At 58.6% G+C, this 7,566-nt stretch overlaps 1 long non-coding RNA gene across 1 annotated transcript; it reads right to left on the bottom strand.

Annotated features, from left to right (window-relative positions):
* Positions 1–1,126: 1,126 nt before the first annotated feature.
* On the bottom strand, positions 1,127–7,222 carry LOC101037976 (uncharacterized). The gene is made up of 2 exons (XR_746422.3): positions 6,062–7,222; positions 1,127–2,847 (listed from the first exon to the last, which is right to left on the bottom strand). It is a non-coding gene; the product is annotated as an uncharacterized LOC101037976 (long non-coding RNA).
* Positions 7,223–7,566: the final 344 nt, after the last annotated feature.

Here is a 7,566-nt window from a genome sequence, read left to right as displayed (position 1 = left end):
GACATAATTCATACTTCATACAAAGTTTCTAAATGGCACCTGGCACAAAATGAACTATCAAAAGGGGTCAGTTTTTGTTTTTGGACTTTCAGAAACAGGTGGGAACCTTGTGAGCACAGACTGGATTCCCGACTGTCCAAGAGGACAGCTAGTCGAATCCGCAGAGAGCGTGAGAACCCTGGGGTCAGGCAGGTGTCAGGGCTACCAAATGACCTAAGTTTCAACAAATCTCACGTGCAAGTTTGGGCCTGGGACGCTACTCTGTAGATATTCTGTTCCCACGACTTTAAAAGAGAGTACCCCCAGGTGAGGAAAAGGGAGCTGCCCTCTGCCCTCCGGCGAAACCCGGTTCTGGGCGAGGTCTCAGGGGGCGGCGGGGGTGGCGCCCGGCCTGGAGGGGCGGGCCCGCGCGGCGGAGGGGCGGGCCCCGCGCGTCAGCCCGCAGCCCCACCCCCAGCGGAAGTGCCGCCGGGCCCGCCCCTCCCTCCCAAGGCCCGTTCCCCTCGCCCCTCCTCCGGCCCGCTCTCCCCGGCGCAGTTCGGCTCTCGGAGCTGGTTCTGCCGGGGCCCCAGCGTCGGTCCAGAGAGGAGGCCCCGGGTCCGCGAATCTGGCTGCGTCGGGCAGTGCTCTCTGTCTCTCCCACTCCCCAGCCCTCCCTTCCATTTCTCGGTTACCTGCGCGGCTGCCGGCGCCGCGGGGGACTGCACAGGTAAAGTCTCGGCAAGTGAGGGCGCAGGTGTGGGCGCCTCCTGGGCCACGCGGGCAGGGGAGAGGCCGACGGCACGTGCCTGGCTTTAAGAAGATTTTTGTTTTTTACAGCGATTGTATTGACAGTGGGGGTTTGGGAAGGGCAGACGCGCACCCTAGGAGCGCTGCAGAGGGGAGAGAGAGGGGCGGGACTGTAGCTCCCGGAGCTTGGGGGCCAGGTCATTTATGGCCCGGCGGCTTGCGCAGGCTCTGTGGTGCCTGGGAGGTGGTGCGCCGGTTGGGTGGGGGCGGGTCGGGGCCGCGGCGCCAGAGGATTGTCCCCCACCCAGTCCCCGCCGCGACTGGGTTTTGACAGCCTCCCCGACCGGGCGCGCACATTCCCAGGTTTGCAGAATGAAAATCAATAAAATCGATGCAGTGGCAAAGAACACGAAACATGTTGGGTTATTATTATTTGTGTTTGTTAAATTCCTTTTTTTAAAAAAAAAAACTTTCTTCTTAGAAAAGGTGGTTTCAGCTGGGATAACAGCCTCAGAGAGGGACGAAAAATGCCCTCTGGTCTCCCAGCAGGGGACGGGGGCCTCTCTTCGGTCCCAGCCGCGAAAAACATCCTGGGGCGGCCGTTCGGGGTCCGGCGGCTGGAGAGAAGCCTTAGGACACGCTCGGTTTCCGGATACGGCTATTCCCCGCACCTCACCCTCTGCCCTTTAGGGAGATGGCCCCCCTCCACCGACATTTCCCCGGTTCACCACCCCCACGCCCCGGGAACCGCGCCTTCTCCCCTCCCCCGCGCTCTCCCTGGCGCTTTAAATAATGATATTTGCATGCAGGGAGCGATTCATAAATATGTCAGTGCCGGTGAAATATAGGCAACATTTCAAACTTTCTATTTAAAAAACATGAATTATGGCCGCGGAAAATGTGTTCCCATTTAAAGGCGATACGAAGTATTTGGTGTCTCGTCCCCGGGCCCATCCATCACACAGACAATAAAGAGAGTTTTTCGCCCTGACACCCGCGATTTATGGGCGCCCTTCTCTGCCCTCATCACTCACCCGCCGTGGCCAGCCCGGCGACAGGCCCCGCGGAGAGACGCGCGGCCGCCCCCGCGCGGGCTAGCACGCGCACTTTGCGCCCTCGCCGGCCCGCAAGATCGCGGCTACCAGAGGGAAGCACCGGTTCCCAGGGGTTGGGGGGATCAGCCTTAAGGGTCTCGGCAGCCGAGTGGGATCGGAAACCACACTGGTTCTCCCACCCTGGGCAGCCTCTCAGGGCTGGGGCCGAGCGCGCCGCGGCGGGGTTTTGCTAGTCCTAGCTGCGTCCTGGCCTTGCCCGCGCTGCGCCGGGAAGTTTGCAGGGCAGGCGGCGGGAAGTTATTTAAGCGCTGGCTAGAAGTGAGGACAGAGAACTGGGCAGGGGGTTACCCAGGCTAATTCTTGGCCTCCGCTTCAAGGAACGTGGAGGTGGTCCCAAGCTTTATTGAGCCCTGCCGGGCGGACGCTTCTGGACAAATCTTCCTGCAACTTTTACAAAGCTGCCTCCTCCCCAGTTTGGTCTTTGCAAACATATCCTGGGCGTCCGCGGCAGCTTGGAAACTATTTTTACCATCTGGGGCGGAGAAATTGCATTGAAATAAGGAAGGTGGCACGTTCTCTTGCGTTTCGCCCCCGGCCAGGCTCGGTCACCCAGTGTCCTCTTTGCCCCCCACCCCACCCTGCGGGTCCCTTCCTTAGCCGCTAAAGAATCTCTGTTGCTAACTTGCAGAGCCCGGGGGTTCTCCGAGATACAGGCGCAGGAGAGAGCCTTAGTCTAAGTTTGGGCTACCCCTGTAGGGGAATTTGCTTTCAGTTTTCACCGCGGGCGAACCTGGCGGGGTGGGTTTCCGAAGTACCAGCAGAGGTGGGGGCTGCTAGGCACTGCCAAGCAGTGAGAGGCCGCTCAACCTGGGGGCGCTGCTTGTCCAGCCTCCCTTGGAGGCCGGACTCGCAGCAGCCCGGGCACTAGGAGCCACCTCGAGTCCCGCGCAGGGCCAAGGTGTCGGCGTACACACAGCCGGAGCCATTTCCTGCAGGATGCCTGCGAGCTGGATGTATTCGGATAAATGCAGCACAAACGACAGCCAGAGAAATCCCATCGATTCTAAAAATGACAAGGTTGAATTTATTAGATTGAGATTCACGTGTAAGTGCAGGGAGATGAAAATTATACAAACAGCTCCACGTCCAGTGTGAACACCACTGATCGCTTCCAGCTTCCGGGGCATATAATTAACACATCTGAATATTTAGATCTAGCGAGGAATATAAAAATACTCTTAAATTATCCGTGTATGCACATGTATTTCAGAAAAATTCTAGAGCAAGTGTCCTTTTACAGTCCCTGCTTGGGCGACATCTGGGCTGGAGATAGAACTTATGTCCAAATAACCATCCAGAGAATATTATCTATAAACAGAGTGAGTCCTGCATCGCTGAGGGGTACAGTATCTACAGATCTTTAAGTATCTGCAGTACGGCAGAGGTGAAATAAATATATTTAAGAAAAGCAGGCTCGAAGATAACCGAGCCACTCTGTCCAAACAATATTTCTGGGCATAGAAATAAATTTCCTACAAGGTCGGTGGTGGAGAGTGCAGACAAATGGAGAGGCTTTCGGAAACCCTCTGTGGGGGCCACGGGTCCTGCACCCCCAAGTGCCGTGCAAGTTGAAGTGGGCTTTATTGGATGACCTCGGCGTGACTGCTGCGAGAGGCTCGGCCCGGCCCGACGCCCAATACTGCAGCGCCCTGGGGTTCTCCTAGATGCAGGCGCGGAGAGCCTTCGCGGGGCACCGGCATGTCAGGTGGCAGGCCTGGGCTCCCGCGGGCAGCCCTTTCCTCTCAGACACTTCAGCCACACCTCAATGCCGGTTCCACCTGGCTCCGGCACTGGCCGTTTGGGTCTACAGATGTGAAGGAAGAGTGCAAAAAAGGGCGGGTCCGGCTCGATTCTGAGGCATCCCAAAGCAGGAAGCCGGAGGCCACCGGGAAGAAGGGCACAATTTTTGCGCCTTCTAGAAGCCAGGCCCCACCCAAACTCTTGGGGTACTCACTTGAGGCCACAGAGGCAGTTATCTGGGTGTATTTACTTATAAAATATCAGGCACCCCCCCCCACGCAGTCACTACTGAGGCCCGGATGTCCTGTGAGTCTTCTCTACATATTTGCAAAGCCCAGGCAACGCCAACAGCGAGGTTGGCAACGTTGCAGCTCTGAAACTCCAAGGCCAAATACTAATTCCATAATAAGGCAACTGTCTACCAGTCTCTCTCCCACTTTTTCCTCTTCACCCCTCCAAACCCACCAAACCCGTAAACAGGCGCAGTGCTCCTCAGAGCCCCTACTCGGAAAGAGATTAGAGTGGACTTTGCCATGAGTTTCTGGGAACTGCACACTCCTGAGGCAACCCTGTCACGGGAGAAATAACCCGGGCCCTGAGAACGTCCTACTCCAGGCAGTGTGGCTGCGCACGAATGGTTTATACGGCACACCGAGATGAGGGAGCCAGAATGGGAAATACTCCCTGGCAAATAAGAAAAGGGAAAAGGAAGATGAAATGAAGGAAAGAAATGGGGGAGCCCGGAAAGACGCCGGAGAGGAAACAAAAAGGAGAAGGGAGAAAGAAAAACGAGAGCCAGGAGAGGCGCGCCGAGGAGAGCGCAGCCCGAGGCGAGACCCCAGGACCAGACGGGGCCACGGCTCCCACACTCCAGTCGCCTCCCCAGCCCCGAGCAGCTGCGAGGGCCGTGCGGGACTGTCCCCTACGGGCCCCGCGATTCTAGGCCTTGATTCTAGACCATTCAGACACTCGGGTGGGGCGGACCTGGGTGCAGAGGTCTCTGCGCGCGCTTTCTCTCCCAGCCTTCCAGGGACCGCGAGGCAGGGCCGGACTCGGGTAGGAAGGCCCCCGGGGGCGCTCGCCAGTCCTGGACTGTTTGAGCGCTCTGGGCCAGGCTTTCCAGCTCGCCGGGCCTGACCTGTCAGGCGGATTATCTTCGAGGGAGATTAATAGGGGAGGCGGGCTGCAATAATAATCGTTTTGTTTGATGTGACAACTCTGATAGGCGTTGATTTACTTACAAACTGATAGGCTTTTAATTGAGCGCCTCCGCCGAGCCCGAGATGAAAGGGAAGCGGCGGTGAAAGGCGGCCCGCCTGCCCTCCGGCCTCAATACTGATTAGCCATCTCGACAGTGAATAGTTCAAGGCATTTTCAAACTTTTTTCCTCAGCTCTCTCCCTTTCCTTCCCCTCCCACCCTCCTCCTCCAATATCTGCCATGTCCACTCCTTTTTTAGAGAAAACAAATCATTTCCATTGTGTGCAAATAAAATCCGCAGGACATCCACGCCAACCGCTGCTGGGGGTTGGAGGCATTAGGCCTGGCGCAGAGTAATTAATGGCTCCCCACCCCCGGGCCCGCGCGGCATTCGGGGGTTTGGCCTCCAGCTCGAGGTGCGCAGGCTCGGAAGCTGGCGCCTCCCAAAAGCCCCGGGCACACAGGCCCCCAGGCGCCCCCATGCGCTCGGACCCTCGGAGTGGAGTTTTGAGAAAAGCGAGCGCACGCTGACCACTACCCGCGCCCACGCAGCACAGCACAGCCCCACAAGCAATGTGCGGCCACACCAAGGGATGCAGGAGGCACTCCACGGCTCCCCAGGATTCAGGTGCTGGGGCTGCCTTCCCTGAGCCGCCGGCATAATAAGAAAGCAGCTGGAATTAGAGGAAAGGGGACAGAACTGCGTCTCGAGGCTGTGGACAGACGCCCTTGGGTGCGTCACCCCCAGACCTGCCGCAGCCCCCAGAATTTCAGTGCCCGGGCCTCGCGGGGAGGCCGCAGCGATAGTGGCCCAAAGCTGGGCTCGCGGCGTTGGGAGCACTGCCGTTGGTTGAGTCTAGAAGGCCGCGCACTCAGTGACCAGGCAGACACGAACACGCGCGAAGGATAAGAGCGGCTTCACAGACACGCTGTCCCACAGGGACAGCGTAGGAGTATCCCGCCCTCCGAAATGCACACCTGGGACTCGCTCCCGGGAGACCATTCAGACAACTTGTACAGCGTGGGGCCTCGCCACCCGCTCGCGGGCTGGACTCACCTTCCTCAGATGTCGCACGGACACTACACACTCCCTTGAATGCAGGTGTGCTCTTACACTGACAAACACCGGCCCCAAACACACACCACCTCACTCCCCTCTTCTCTCCAAATGAGCTTCAGTAAAGTTACCATCTTATAAAGTTTACCAGCCTACAAGAGCCAAGGGATAAAATCCAAACGCGGAAAAAGAATGCCTTAGGAGGAAATTCTAAAACTCACCCCAGAAAGTTCTCGGTACCCGTGCGGAGTGAGAGAGTGAGAAGCGGGGTAGGGGAGTGAGGTGGGGGAGGGAAGTGAGATGGGCCGAGGGGAGAGAGTGAGCACGCCGAGGGCAGGTTCCAGACCCGACCCCCACGCGTACCGGCTCAGCCCTGGGTGCGCACCCCGGTGGAAACCAGGTTTCCAGGCTCGGCCCCCGCCCCCCTCGCGGGCACACACTGGCTCCCGGCTCCCAAAGCTCCCAGCCCCACCATTTATCAAAAGGACTTGACAACAAAGGAAGAGCCCGGGCGGAAAAACCGAGGAGGGAGATTCAAAGTCTTCCTAGTGGTTCCGAGGAAGGGGGTGTGTCCTCTTCACCCACCCACCCCCTCTAGTTTCTGCGAGTTTCTGGAGGGGACTCTCGAACCCGCCCTGGACGCTATCAAAGCCCCGAGAACTCACGCAGCGCCACAGGCATGCATACACACTGGGCACCCAGGTCCAGGTACGCGGTGGCACGCACATAGCGCCTCCCCTCTTCTTTCCAGACCCTAGTGACGGTGCAAATCGAGGGGAACGCGGCAGTCCCGCTCTGCTTCCTTGGAAGAACCCGTGTTCCCACAGGCAGCCGCCCTCTCCTCTCGCTCCTTCCCCCTGCTCTCCCAGCGCAGGTCGTTCCGACGCGACGTTCCTTATTCGAGAAAGCAGCCCCGAGTGACCCTGGCTCCCCAGCCTGCGGGGATAGCGCGGGGCAGGAGGTGAGGGAAGGTCGGAAGGGGGGAAAAGTGAGCCTGAGACGTTTCTCCCCACACACACCCACCACCGGGCCTCTTCGCAGCCTCTCAGCCCTGGCTACGACTGAAGATGTCACAGAATTGAGGCGAGGTTTACCCCACCATTGACCTCCAGGACTCGAGGTTCATTGCTGGTGTGGCTCTTAGAAGTCTCCGAGTTTGGGGTTAGGGAGCTACCGAGGATGGCAGCCTGATCTAAGCACACTACACGCCCCCCGGGGACTAGTGGCGGCGGGGTGGGGTGGCGGGAAATCTCCCGTGTCAGACGTTGCTGCTGCTGGTCTCCGGTACCCGGAGTCGCGCCCGAACTCCGCGACCCCAAGAGATCGAAGCCCCCAGAGGTGGGCGTCTCTCCGACACCGAGAAAGCAGGCGCGCACTCCAGGCCTGCGCGCCCCTCTCGGCGCCCTGGGCGCACCTGCGCACTTTACTCTCACTATTCATTTTCCTGACACAGACCGCCTCTTTCCCCTCTTTCATTCTTCTTCTTAGAGCCCCCACCCCACCCCTCATCCCAGGAGGCCGCTCCTCTTTTCCCCTCCTCCAGTTCCCTCTCGGTCTCTTCCTTCCTCTTCATCTCTCTCTCCCTCTCCTTTTTCCCTTCAAGTCGCACCAGCCTTGTAATCAGCAACAAAAGCTGACATAAATCACGGGCGGATTGACAAGAGCTGACAAATAACTGATTGATTGCGGTCGAGGAACATTGACAATTGATGGAGGGGTGGAGATG

This window comes from Saimiri boliviensis, chromosome 12 (assembly GCF_048565385.1).
Source record: "Saimiri boliviensis isolate mSaiBol1 chromosome 12, mSaiBol1.pri, whole genome shotgun sequence".
NCBI lineage: Eukaryota > Metazoa > Chordata > Mammalia > Primates > Cebidae > Saimiri > Saimiri boliviensis.
This window is presented reverse-complemented; position numbering and strand designations above follow the sequence as displayed.